The sequence below is a fragment of the Muntiacus reevesi genome, chromosome 20 (assembly GCF_963930625.1).
Source record: "Muntiacus reevesi chromosome 20, mMunRee1.1, whole genome shotgun sequence".
NCBI classification, from domain to species: domain Eukaryota; kingdom Metazoa; phylum Chordata; class Mammalia; order Artiodactyla; family Cervidae; genus Muntiacus; species Muntiacus reevesi.
Window position 1 is genome coordinate 18,259,911 of NC_089268.1, and position 13,427 is coordinate 18,273,337.

The window sequence follows — 13,427 nt, forward strand, 5'->3', positions numbered from 1 at the left end:
ACTAACACTTTGGCTTCCCTCTCACTTGCATCATATAGAAGCCACTAGGTCCTATGACTATGGACTGGATAGAGAAGTTGTGGCTGTTTCTTGGATGCCAACTAGAAAGGCTCGGGGACCCACTGAGACTCAGCAGTGGGTAACTGGCCTGCACAGAGGGATGCGTACAGAGGGAAGGATACAGGGCAGCGGATTGGACCAAGTACTTGCGCCTGTTCTTACCAGGCTGCAGTGCAGGTGAATGACCAGGCAGTCAGTTACACCATTTGAAGATGATGTTCCTGAAAAGCATATCAGACATTTGTCAGCTGTGGTCCCTCACCCCATCTGCCAATCCTTGAACTCCTATGGCTTTTGGCTCTCGCTCATTCTGAGAATGTTCTGTAGCTCCAGTTCCATACCCCACCTTCCCGCTGTGGTCTACCCTCTCAACACCTCCATTTTCCCTGCCTTTCTTCTCCACATTTAGAAGAACTCAAAAACTTCTCTCTACCACGTAGGTCAATATTTTTTAAACTGTATACCTTTGACTTAGTAATTCCATTAAGAATCCCAAGGAAACAGTTTATTTATGATTAAGGATGTTCAGTATACTCTTTTGGTATCAGAACTGTTTGTTTGTCTGTGTGTTTTGTTTGTTAAATTTTATTTATATTTATTTGGCTGTCCCACGTCTTAATTGTGGCATGCCAGATCTTCAATCTTAGTTGTGACATGTGGGATCTAGTTCCCTGAACAAGGATCAAACCCAGGACCCCTGCATTGGGAGCGAGGAATATTAGCCACTGAACCACCAGGGAAGTTCCTCTGTGTGTTTTGAAATAATAGATTTATAGACTTATAGAAAAATTAAAGTTGTGAGAATAGTGTAAAAAATTCTCGTGTACCCTTCACCAAAATTCTCCAAATGTTAACTATTTACCCCATTTGTTTTATTCTTCTCTCTCTCTCTGTTTCACACAAACACATATACAAACACACACACAGAGTTTTGAAGAGTAAATTGCAGGCATGATGCCTCTTGACCCCTACATACTTCAGTCTTAACAGGTTTATTTCTTGAAGTCAGGGGCATTCCCCTACATAACCACAGTACTGTTATCAAAACCGAGAAGTCAGCATTATTACAATATTACTATTAAATCTACAGACTTTATTCTGTGTAGTTCATTTTCCCAATAATGTCCCTTATGGCAAGAGAGAATAAAATTTGTTTTGTTTTTATGGTCCAGGATCCAACCTAGGATCACTACCTAATTCTGTTGTCATGTCTTTAAATCTAAAACAGTTTCTTCATCTTTTATGACCTTGACTTTTTGAAGAGTACAAATCAGTTATTTTACTGAGTGTCCATCAATTTGAGTTTCTCTAATGTTTCCTCATGATGAAATTCAGGTTATACATTTTTGACTTAGCAGCAAAGAATCTGCCTGCCAATGCAGTAGATGTGGGTTTGATCCCTGGTTCAGGAAGATCCCCTGGAGAAGGAAACAGCAACCCACTCTGGTATACTTGCCTGGGAAATCCCATGGACAGAGGAGGCTGGTGGGTTATAGTATCTGGGGTCGCAAAGAGTCAGACTCAACTGAACAACTAAACAGCAACACAGTTTTGATAGGGTTCCACAGAAGTGGTGTGTGTGTCCTCATGCGGTGGACTTGTCGCATTCCTGGTGATGTTAACGTTGAGCACTTGCTTAAGATGGGGTCTGCTTCATGTGGTGTCTGATGTATCATTAATAAGCTTCTTCGGGGAGCTACATTGAGATTATGTAGATATCGTTTCTTGTCAAACTTGAACAAACTAGTTTAAGCTTTCATTGATAATTCCCGACTGAATCAGTTATTACTCAGTCAGCTGTTACTGTGATGGTTACCACATAGAGACTTTCTAATTCCATCAAGTTTATTCTACCTTAATTGTTAGCATTCTGCTCTAAGGAAGAACTTTCCTGTTTCTCCCTTTACTTCTATCCGTATAGACTCATAGATTCTCATCTTATTTAATGTGTTAAAAATTGTTGCAATCATTTATTTTGATGCTCAAATTGATTTTTTAAAGTTATTTTTTAACATGAAACTTGAGATCATAAGCTCTTTTTTCTTTTCTTTCACTTTGATGCTTAGGTTTCTTTGGGTTTATATGTTTACTTAATTTTTTGGCTGCATGGCATGTGGGATTTTAGTTCCCTGACCAGGGGTTAAACCCACATCCCCTGCTTTGGCAGCACAGAGTCCTAACTACTGGACCACCAGGGAAGTTCCACTTAAGTTGATTTGATGGCCATTGAGCGCCCCTTCAAATTGGCTGCTGGTCCCTCTGACATGTTTACATTTTGCTTTGAGCACTGCCTTTTAATTTCTGGGAAAACATGATGTTCCATGTTTGCCTTTCACTTTGCTGCCCCTGCCTTGGAATTCAACCAGTCAACAAAGGTCTTGTTCCTTCTAGTGGAGAACAGTACTTAGAAGCCAAGATCTGAGCACTACATATTCATTGCTACTGACATTGTCTCAACTGGGACTTATATATATTTACACATACACAACATCTGTAGCTATCTATTATCTGTTTATCTATATATCTATATTTAAAACAGTAGGTTCATATTGATACTTCAGTTCTAATCCAGGACCACCAGATTCATTATTCAAGTCTCCTTTTCCATATTTATCACTCCCTTTTCTAATAGTGACAAAGCCTGCCCCATAATATATTTATTTGCCCAATCCTAGAATACATAGAAAATAGTTTTAGAATCACTAATTCATGGGCTTCCCTGGTGGCTCAGAGGGTAAAGCATCTGCCTGCAGTGCAGGAGACCTGGGTTTGATCCCTGGGTTGGGAAGATCCCCTGGAGAAATGGCAACCCACTCTAGTGTTCTTGCCTGGAGAATCCCATGGATGGAGGAGCCTGGTAGGCTAGACTCCACGGGGTCACAGAGTCAGACACGACTCCACTGTTGAAAACAAACCTCCTTCAGATTTGATTGCTGACTTACAGCTCCGTCTTTACCCTAAAGGTATATAGTCAAAACACCGTTCCAGAGTTTCTAGGGTCAGCACTTATTTCTCCTCCCTCAGTGTGGCTGTGCTCTTCTCTTGAACTATGCTTTCGCTCATTTGTTTCAGTTTGTATTTCGTTCTAGAGTTCTTTCCCTGCTCCTTTTGTTGATTTTATCTATTTAGTTTCTTTTGGACGAGTGAACCAATAGCACAGTACCACGTCAGGGCTGTGCAGAGTGTGCGGGGAGATCTCCCTCCTCCCTGGCTCCTCTCCTGCTCACAACCCCTCCATCCTTTCCTGCCAGTTCTCCTCCATCACCTATATTTGCCAGTCTCAGTAGTCTCTCCTTTATTTATCATCTGTTTATTTTCACACAAGTAAGCAAATACATGTGTATTTTCTTATTTCCCCTCTTTTCTTACTCAAATATAGCATACTATAGATATTCTCCTATACTTCAGTTGCAAAAAAGTTTTCTAAACCCAATACAGTAATTCTCCTACTATAGGATTTATATATATATAAATTACTGAATATAATGAAGTATTATATAACTGTTTAAAATGTTTTTTAAAAGTAATTAAAGATTTGAGGGAAGGCTTATAAAATCATTTTAGGCTTCCCTGGTGGCTCAGCTGGTAAAGAATCTGCCTGCAATGCGAGAGACCTGGGTTCAGTCCCAGGATTGGGAAGATCCCTGGAGAAGGGAAAGGCTACCCACTCCTGTATTCTGGCCTGGAGAATTTCATGGACTGTATAGTCCATGGAGTCACAAAGAGTCAGACACGACTGAGCTATTTTCACTTATAAAATCATTTTAAGTGCACATTTAAACATGAAATATTTAAAATGTATATTTAACTGCAAAATAGTTAATAAGCAATTTGCTTTCTCTTTTAGAAAAATGATGAAAGACAATATAGTGAACTAGAAAATAGGAAACCCTCTTGCTTACCAAACACTCAGAAACTTGATTAAAAGGAAATGTACTACTTCATTAACAGCAGTTCCTTGGATGGTGGAATTACAGATACTCTGTTTTCTTCTAATTTAAAAATTTACCCACATGGAGGAGGTGATACCTGGAAAGCATTTATCAACATATTGATGCATTTTTTTAGAAAGTAAAACTTCCCATTGGTAACAATTAGAAACAGTTCCAAAATAGCTTAGAATGGAAAGTAAGCCCTCTTCTTCCAGGTTTCCCTACCAGAGGCCACCAGTGTTTCTGTGTTCTTTCTCTTTCTCTTCGCCCAGAGACATCCTCTGCATACCCAGCACACGTCACATATACACTTAACTCTGCAACACACTGTACTCATTACCATACCCATTTTTACTTAATTAGATAACTTGAGGATCTCATGATATCTGTATTTGGTCTACTTTATGTTTATTTTAATTAATTATACATAATCAGCCACAGCATGGTCATTTCCTTTCTTTTTCATTTTTTTCAATAATGCTTCAATGAAGGGGGGAAAAATCTCTCTAACTCCCCGAAGTTTCAATTATCTAAAGGTAACAAGAAGCATATTCTGGCAGCTCCAACATAATTTTTTGTGACTTTTAATGTCAAAGAATATTGGGAACTCAATCTTGCATTATACTCCATGTGTTCTGCTGTAGGTTTTCCAGAACGATTAAAGCATCAGGTATTTTGGAATAAGAAGGGCATAACCTTGGAGGCTGCACAAGCTGGGAAAGTAGTCTTGAGGTGCCATCTAACATTTACACTCCCAGGAAATCCAGAAGCACAGTGACTCTTTTACTTTATAATTTCTGTATAAATTACCTTATAGAACATTGTAAGGAACAAAAATAGCATCATCAAGGGCCTTCAAGGTTTATCTACTTGGGGAAATTTAATTTAGCAAGTTTTGATACTATAAAGTGTTAATATTAAATGAGTTTTAAATATAAGCTGTATTTATTTTTGCCATCAAAATACACTTATTTGGTTCAAAATTCAAAAGGTACAGAAAGTTGTGTACTACAGTGAAAAATTTCCTTCCTTCTGTCGCCAGCCACCCAGTTGCTCTAGTTTTACCAGCTTCTTAACGAGTGAACTTAAGCCCCCGCCCCACCTTTTCTTTTGTGAAAATTTTCACAACCACGGAAAAGTTGGGAGAGTACAGTGAACCTCCTCAGTGAGATTCACTACTTGTTTATGTTTTGCAGCATTTGTTCTGTTTGTGTCTGGATGTCTTTCTCTCTTTCCAAACACAGACACACACACACACACACACACTTTCCTCTGAACTATTTTGAAAGTAAGTTGCAAAATGGCATGAGCCTTGACCTCTAAATTCTTTAGCAAGTATCTCCCAAAAACAAAGACCATCTTCAACACAACCTCAGTACCACTATCATGCCCAGGAAATTTAACGTTTGTATAACAACTTATATCAGATTTCTTCCTGTTGAGCCAGTCACGCCCTTTATGACAGCGCCTGGCTCTGATCGCTCACTGTCACGCCTCTTTAGGCTGCAGCCGCCTGGATCAGTTGTTTCAAGGGTGGCCCTCAGTGCGCTGACTGACTGTTTCCTCGTGATTAGATTCTGGCCGAGTGGCTGGCTCATAACGTTTGTTTGTCCCCTTTATGGGTGATCGCTTGGTTCCCGTGCCGCTCCTGGCCAGGTTTCTTCTCGAGGTATTCCAAAGTATCTTATTCCAGAACAAGGAAGACATAATCTCTGGGACAGTGTTTTGGGACTATGTGACCCTCTTGTTTCTCAGCCTTTCACCATTGACTTCACTGATATATATTACTGATTGCAAAATGATTTTCTAATTATCCTATCTACTGTTAGTGATTGAGATTTTTCCAAAAAAGAGAGCTTTTTCTTCTCACATTGTGTATATATGTGTGCTGCTGCTGCTGCTAAGTCGCTTCAGTCATGTCTGACTCTGTGCGACCCCATAGACGGCAGCCCACCAGGCTCCCCCGTCCCTGGGATTCTCCAGGCAAGAACACTGGAGTGGGTTGCCATTTCCTTGTCTGATGCGTGAAAGTGAAGTCATTCAGTCGTGTCCGACTCCTAGCAACCCCAGGGACTGCAGCCCATCAGGCTCCTCCATCCATGGGATTTTCCAGGCAAGAGTGCTGGAATGGGGTGCCATTGCCTTCTCTGGTATATGTGTGTATGTGTGTATATAACACTATGAAATCATAGTTGTTGTTTTTTTTCTTTTTAATTTATTTAATCGGCTATGCCAAGTCTTAGTTGCAGCATGTGGAACCTAGTTCCCTGACCAGGGATTGAACCCAGGCGCCCCTACATTGGCAGTGTGGAATCTTAGCCACTGGATGAAGTTCCGACATCATAGTTTGTTTTTTCATTCATTTTAAAACTACTTATGGGGGATTTTATTTTATTTATTTATTTACTTATTTACTCTCTTTGGCTGCATCAGGTCTTCATTGTGGCATGCAGGATCTTCATCGCATCATGGGGGATCTATCATTGCATGCACCGACTCAGTTGTGGTGTGCAAGCTCAGTAGTTGTGGCTCGTGGGCTTGGTTGTTTCACAGCGTATGGGATTTTAGTTTCCCAACTGGGGATGAACCTATGTCCCCTGCATTGCAAGGTGGATTCTTAACCACTGGGCCACCAGGAGGGTCCCTGTGAGGAACTTGAAACATGAACAAAAGTAGACAAGATAGTGTATTGAACCCTCATGCTCAATCAGCTTCAGGGCTCACCCACTCACAGTTGCCTCTGTGTTATCCATACCTGACTCAGGCTTCCCTGCCCAGTATTATTCTGAAGCTAATCGAGACATATAAATTCATCTCCTAAGTTTTTAGTGTATTTCTCTAAAATATTGTGTATTTTCTTTCATAGTTAATGTTGCAATCTATTGCTTTCTTTATTCTTTTGACGCTTAAACTGTCCCCAGTTTGGTCAGTGGAGGCGAGGCCTACTTAAGATGACTTCTGTACTTCTGTCACCTCCCCACCTCCTTTGAGCACTCTATGGGACAAGACATTGTAGGCATGTCTTATGATTTCCTTGCCTCACACCTAGAATCAGTCATCTCTCTAAGGAGCCCTGTGAATTTAAATCTCTTCATGCAAAGAGTCATTTACAGGACTTAGACTTTCTCATGAATGGATTAATATTTCACAAGTCACTGATGAAAGAGGTGCAGTTTGCAAGAGTTTAACCTGTCAAACAAAAGTAAACAAATTAAGTCTCACTCTCTTTAGATCACTAATAGATTTAGTAGATCTTAAATTCCCTGACAACTTTGTGTGAGAGATTTCCAGGAGACCACTGAAGTCTCCAGCCTTCCCTGCCCCTTTCTAATTCCTTCCCCATCCAGCTCAGCCTGCCTACCTTACCAGGGAACAACTGAATCCTCAGACACTCAGACTTCATAATCTAGATGTTCTTGCTTTTTTCTTTTCCTTCTGTACTTTTAATAGGTTACTGAATCCTACAAATTCTTCTTTGAATGTCTCATATCCATTCTTCCCAATAACAATGAAAGTAATAATATTATTAACAACTAGTACATGCAGGGGCTATCTGTATTATTTCTAATCCTTACTTTGGGGCCACAGGTAGCATTATTGTTCCCATTTTGCAGTCAAGGAGTTGGAGGTTCAGAGCATGGGCGAGTTGCTATAAAGGCAGACTTCACCTGCTGACTGTCTTACCACGCTGTCTCCCACTGCTCTCCTTTCTGCACCCATACTTGGGGCTAGACTTTAAGAGGGACAGATATATAATGGGGAAAACAAGAGTTGGAATAGCAATCAGAGCTCACTTGCAAGTCCTCCTCTGCCACTGACTGGTTTTGTGATCTAAGTTCATATCTTAAATTCTTGTTTTCTCTTGAAAATGCGGAAACCCTAGCCAAGCCATAGAATCATCTGGGGAGCCTTGTTAAAATATAGATACTCCATAAATTCTGACTTAAATGGTCTGGATTAAAGGCTCTAGGCGTTAGGATTTTTCAAAAGCTACCCAAGTGATTCTAAAGTGCAAACAGGAAGAAGGGCCAACAGATAGATGGTTCCCAGGGCCCATTTGTATTATCATTAGGGGGCTGTCACCATTGTCTGAGTGATTAATCTGCCTTCAGCCTCTTTTCAAAGTCTGGTTTCCATCACATTCATCTTCCCAAAACATTTGTTCGGTGACCTAAACCACATCATTTGGGAGCTTCTCATTACACAGGAGAAAAGTACAAACCCCCAGCCCAGCCCTTAAGCTAAACTCAAGCTGAACTCGTCAGGTTAGCCAGACACGACCCCTCATGGTTCCCCAAACAGGCCAGACTCATCGGGAGCCCCAAGCCTCTGCTGATGGGTATCCACTGAACGTCCTTTCCTGTCTGGCCTGACGGCTTCCCTTCCATCAGGGTATCCAGGCTTCTGAAAGAGTGAAACCTTTCTCACACCATCCATTGATCTCCTCTCTGCACTTTTTGTTTACACTGCCCACGAGGCACATAATCACTCGCTGTACTGTTTCCTTCATTGATTCATTCATTCAGCAGTGTATCAGCACCTGCGTGGCCAGCCCTGGGCCGTGTCCCAGGGCTACGACAGGGTGTTGCGGGGCAGAAGGCGGCGGACAAGCTGACCAGCATTCTAGTGCTCTGGTGGGAGCAGCCTGGAGCTCCGGGCTCCAGAAAGGAGCCTCTCACCCAGATGGGGCAGGTTTCCATGAAATAGTGGTTTCTGACTGAGCCCTCCTAAAGGAAAAGCAAGTTATCCAGCACAAGAGGGTCTGAGTAGAGAATGTTCAGGCAGTGGGATCAGCAAGTGCAAGACCTTGGGGAGGGAAGAGAATGTGGTTCTGCAGGGGAAGGAGAACAGGTTCAAGTGACATGAAGATTTAGGTGGGAAAGGTAAGCAGACACTCAATCGTATGGGACCTTGATGCTGTGTCACAGAGCCATCGTGGTATCATAACCTAAGCATGACAGTGAAAACCGACTCCACCCGGGTGGCAGTAGAAGTGGCGAGGCGTGAAATGGATTTGAAGCAGGTTGGATAGAATTTCTGGTTGATTGGCTGGAGTGGCGGAATAAGGGTGATACAGATTCCTGACTTTTTTAAGCCAAAAAGTTGACTTAAAATTCAGCATGCAGAAAACTAAGACCATGGCATCTGTTCCCATCACTTCATGCAAATAGATGGGGAAACCATGGAAACAGTGAGAGACTTTATTTTTGGGGGCTCCAAAATCACTGCAGATGGTGATTGCAGCCATGAAATTAAAAGACGCTTGCTCCTTGAAAGAAAAGCTACATGACCAACCTAGACAACATATTAAAAAGCAGAGACATTACTTTGCCAACAAAGGTCCGTCTAGTCAAAGCTATGGTTTTTCCAGTAGTCATGTATGGATGTGAGAGTTGGACTGTAAAGAAACCTGAGTGCCAAAGAATTGATGCTTTTGAACTGTGGTGTTGGAGAAGACTCTTGAGAGTCCCTTGGACTGCAAGGAGATCCAACCAGTTCATCCTAAAGGAAACCAGTCCTGAATACTCATTGGAAGGACTGATGCTAAAGCTCCAATACTTTGGCCACCTGATGTGAAGAACTGACTCATTTGAAAAGACCCTGATGCTGGGAAAAACTGAAGGTGGGAGAAGGGGACAACAGAGGATGAGATGGTTGGATGGCATCACTGACTTGATGGACATGAGTTTGAGAAAGCTCTGGGAGATGGACAGGGAAGCCTGGCATGCTGCAGTCCATGGGGTCACAAAGAGTTGGAAACGACTGAGCAACTGAACAAAACTGAGATTTCCGACTGTGACACCCAGGTTCACTGAAATAGAGAACAGGGGAAGACGTCGTGGTTTGAAGGTAAATTCTGAGTTTAGTTTAGGATGTTTGTCAAGGGTGAGGTACTTGTGTGACAACGTAGTTGTATGGGAAATGGCTCCATATGCTGAAGCAGAGGGTGAAATGCAAGCTGAAGTGGTACTGACTGGCGTGTATATCACGATGGAAGCGGCCAGAGTGGAGGAAATGCATCAGAAGATTGTGTCAGTAGAGAGGAAGAGAGACCAGAAGAGAACCCTAACGCACTTCAACACTTTGGGGGTGGACACAGAAAGACAAGTCCACAGGCGAGACTCAGAATATTCCAAAAAACCAAAAGGTCTTGGCAGCTTGGAAGCTAAGAAAGGAAAATCAGGCAGACAGGGATAGCTGGGGTCCATAAAGTTGAGTGTCACTGAGGGGCTGGCGGAAGTCAGGATGGGAACGTTTCTGACATATTTAGCGACAGGGAGGCAGTTGTTGACCTTGGTAACATTTGTTTCCATGGAGTGATTTGTGCAGAAGCCAGATTATAGATGAGGGGAGATGAGGAGTGTGGTGATGCGCATGGACAACTTCCAGAAAAATGACAGTAACTGACCCTGCAGTAGTCCCACAGATGTGTGGAGTCTGGTGGGTGATTTTTATAAGATACAGGAAAGCCTTGACCTTTTTTCCAAAGCTCTTGGGAAGAAGAAGGACATGAATTCCAGGACATCAGTGGGATTCTTTGTAGAAAAAAAGGGGGAGATGCTTCTTCCACTGTAGCAGGGAAGGGGGAAGGGATGACTGGAGATCAGGTCAGGTCAGATCTTTGATGGTAGAAGGTGGAATGAATTCTCACCTGGCTTACAGGTTTGAAGACAATGAAATAGCCTTTGTGGAAAATGAGCGGGGAGCTAGCCAGAGAAAGAAAGGGTTACTGGTCAGGCCTAAGGGCCTGAGATCAGCCACCATAACTGTGCTGCACTGGTGGCCTGTGTTTGGGCCCGCCTGAGTGTTCTCTGGCTGGTAAATGTTCAGAAGAAAGGCCTGTAGCAGTATCCTTCAGCCCCTGTCTTTGATTACCATAGTATAGTATATACAGTGAACGCCTAAATGTCTTAGTCAAGGTGCTTTGGGTTGCAACTATCAGAAGCTCACTCTAACTTGTCTAGCAAAAAAAAAGAGAACATCTCGTGGAGTGCAGCTCCTTTATAAGGGTCAGAACCAGGGTCTCTGCTGTTTCCTTGGCCTCTCCAAGATGGCATGTGCCTGCCTCTCTCCTGCATGGCCCCCTCTCACCCTTCTGGCCCCAAGTGGCCACCCCAGGCCAACGTCACAATATTTGCCAACCATGTAACAGAGACTGGAAAAAGAGAAAAAAGAAAAACGGAGACTGGCAAGTGCAGTGGTTTCCCCAACTTGAGAACACATCAGAATCCCCTGGAGAGCTCTTTTAAATAATAGATTCCTAAACGCCACATTGGATTTCTGAGTCCATCTTTGTGCATATGACCCCAAAACTTTGTCTTTCAGAAACGCCCCCAGGCGATCATGGTACAATTAGGCTATAGACCTGCACTTGAGAACTCCTGCTCTTAGGTACCCCTCCCGCTCCCCCCATTCTCAGTTCCAAGGAGCATCTGATTGGTGCCCCGTGGTTCAGTCAGCCCTGACCAGAGGAGCCCGTCATGGGTGACCTGAGGAAGCAGCCACACGGGGCCTCTGCTGCTATGTAGAGTCTTTGTTCAAATTAGGAAGACGTGCCCCCTTTAGGGAAGCAGAAATAAAGAAAGGCACCCCTAGGAGGGAGAAGCTGCTCACTGGCAGGGTTGGCACTTTTCCACAGGAAGAAGAGGTGCCCCTGCCCTGGATTCTCGCTCTTCACATCCTTTGTGTGCCCACCACACCTGTTCCACCCCATTTCTGTGGCGGGTGACAATTCCCAGAGGAGGGTGTGGGCTGGGAAGATTCCCAGTGGCCCCCCTGATTCAGCAGATGCCTGGTGACTATCACCTTGCTAGTCTGTTGTGGGCTTCTTACAAAGTGTACCTCAGAGCTGGGTAGGGCTAGATTCGGTATTCTGATTCATTGGGGGATTTCTTTGTATTCACATGGTATCAAGATAATGCAGGATCTAAAGAGTTAAAATCATACACTGATGTGAGCAGAGTTCTTGGAGCCAAGTTCTCAAGAAAATAGCCTTCAATAGTTTATTGTAAAGAAAATATATTTCAAGAGGAAGTTTTCTCCTTAGAGCTCAGGATAAAAAGACCAGAATGATAAATTTTATTTCTGGAAAAGATGGTCAGTTGGGGGCAACCTAAACTGGAGGGGAATGGCAGAAAGCTGCTGGCTGCTGAGGAGGGCATTGGACTAGGAGGAAGTACAGGCCCCTATAACTTACGCTGCTGTGGAATTCACTCACTCGTGTTCATCTAACAGCGATTCACCCTGTGCTCGCTGTGGTGTCAGGCTCTCTTCTGGTGCTGGGGATTCAGCAGTGAACCAGACAGACAGAAATCCTGCCCTGAAAAGCAGGGGACTGGGAGCGACCAGTAACATCTGGAAATAGAGCGGGCCTGTCGGGCAGCAGAGCTTTCCAAACATACAGACCTGGTGAATGGAGGTGTAGCCCACATTCCCGGTGGATTGCCGTCCCCCCACCACCCTGGCCTACCTGGCCCACCCAACCTCCATGTTACCCCCCAGTGTACCAGCTGGGGAGATCATTCCAGTACCGAGCGGAGGGACACAGTGAGGGGCACCAGCAGTAACTGGAGGATGAAAATGCACTGATGCAAGGGTTGAACCCCTACTCAGGTGGGCAGGAGGCCTGTAAAACACTCATACCAGAACCTGCTCAAACAAGAGGAATCCTGCAGATGGAAGCCTTACTATCAGACACAGCGGCAATTTATTCCCTTTGCTATTATTGTCATTCAGTCGCTAAGTCATGTCCCACTCTTTGTGACCCCATGGACTGCAACACATCAGGCCTCCCTGTTCCTCACTATCTCGCAGAATTTGCCCAAGTTCATGTCCATTGGGTCGGTGGTGCCATCCAACCATCTCATCCTTTGTCACCCTCTTCTCCTTTTGTCTTCACTCTTTCCCAGCATCAGGGTCTTTTCCAGTGAGTTGGCTGTTCACATCATGTGGCCAAGATATTGGAGCTTTGGCTTCAGCATCAGTCCTTCCAAAGAGTATTCAGGACTGATTTCCTTTAGGATTGACTGGTTTGATCTCCTTGCTGTCCAAGGGATTCTCAAGAGTCTTCTCCAACATCATAATTGGAAAGCAGCTTTGACATTAGATTAGATTGTTCAGGGTATTTTTTTTCCTTGTTACTCTTCTATGTTATGAAAAAACACACATACACATTTAGGAAAATAAAACATAAATGTACAGTAACCAAATAATTATAAACAAATACCTGTGTGAGGAACCACTCAAGAAATAGAATGTTATCAGTACTCCCACAAACCACCTCCTTCTTCTGTGTGCCTTCCTAACCCCAGCCCTTTTCCTGACTTTTATGATAATTTCTTCTTTGCTTTTCTTACATACTTTTAAACTTTCTTTTTGTTGTTGTTTTGGCTGTGCTGGACGTCTCGTGGGGTCTTAGTTCCCAACCAGGGATCA

General features: G+C 43.3%; 1 protein-coding gene across 3 annotated transcripts in view; it reads left to right on the plus strand.

Annotated features, from left to right (window-relative positions):
* Positions 1 to 13,427, plus strand: part of BICRAL (BICRA like chromatin remodeling complex associated protein) — a 96,803-nt gene that overhangs the window by 68,837 nt on the left and 14,539 nt on the right. The gene's annotated exons all lie outside the window — the stretch shown is intronic.